The sequence below is a fragment of the Schistocerca gregaria genome, chromosome 3, assembly GCF_023897955.1.
Source record: "Schistocerca gregaria isolate iqSchGreg1 chromosome 3, iqSchGreg1.2, whole genome shotgun sequence".
Classification (NCBI taxonomy): Eukaryota; Metazoa; Arthropoda; class Insecta; order Orthoptera; family Acrididae; genus Schistocerca; species Schistocerca gregaria.
Window position 1 is genome coordinate 908,545,998 of NC_064922.1, and position 1,391 is coordinate 908,547,388.

Genomic DNA, 1,391 nt, shown 5'->3' on the forward strand with positions numbered 1-1,391 from the left:
AAAAGGATTTTAAAAAGAATGTGTGGGAACAGATACTAAATGGAGGTATCTACTCTATGGAGGGAGGCAGTCTGTACGACAATAATTCATACTTTTTATGTATCTCTTTAACCATTTTATTTTCCTGTTACAATGTGCATAAAACTACATTTTAGCATTATCATTTTTAAAAACTCCAGTTTTTGAAAAGGTTCATCAGCTTATGCCAACATAGAACAACAACTTCTGAGAATAAGTAGCAGCAAATTGGGGAGTTTACACTAGAGCACACAAAAGTTTCTCCAATTCTTTTTAACGCACAATGTCATGAACATTTGTACGGTGGTAATTGTCTTTCATTTCACCCAATAATTCAGCTGATTTAAACTGCCCGTATAGAGAGGGACAAATTCTAAGTCTTATCCAACATATGTTTGCGGCAACCATTTACACAATGTTCAGACGAGTGACTTTCAGTGTGATGTAAAAGGAAATGAAACAGGCCTACACCACACAATCTACAAGCATATATTTTACGGTGATTGAAATAAGAACCAATGCATATGCCTAATGTGTTGCTTTAAATTTTCTTTAAGTTTACTTCTTTTCTTACAAAATGGGCACTTGAAACCAGGTTCCTTGCCACATTCATACTTCAAGTGTCGCTGCAGAGATTTCCTATGTTGATACACATGCCCACACTTACTACACACAAAGCTACCATCACTGACACTATCTATTACACTTGACCACCCACCCGTCCTTTGGAGCCAACTGCTGTCATCTGAAACACAATCCACAGACAATAATATTAGATTCTGATGTATCATTTTGTCATACTGTTGTCCACAATTTCACGGATTTGGAGTGTGTGTACAAAGTAACAGACTCTGTGGAACGAAATTTTTAAGTGACTATCAAATGTGCCATGTTACTCACATCAGGCAAACACAGAGATTCAAAAAGTAAGAACTGACCTATACACGCTCACAAATAATGGGAAAGGTAGAGCAGCCAATTTAAAATAAAAAAGCACTACTATTAAACAAAGCGCAATATTAGAGAGTATTAATTATAACTTAACAACCTTTTGGTAACACAAAGAGCATCTACTTCTCATCCACTGGCACAGGAATGAATAGAGCTTGATACATACAGACACAAGGAACAGAACAACTGGATGCTGGATATTTGGGTCACCACTTGTTTCCATCAAGCAGTCCCTAACAACAGTACTTCCATACTTTAAAAGATTCATACCTATTTTTCATTTCATACTTGAATCTTTTAGCAGTGGATCTTAATTTATACCAGTCTCTTCCATGGCTTTTCCATTTTTTCCACAGCCTGCCTGCATACCAATTTGTATCTTTATTCTGTAACATTAGTCTCTTTCCTCTCACCCTTTCTCC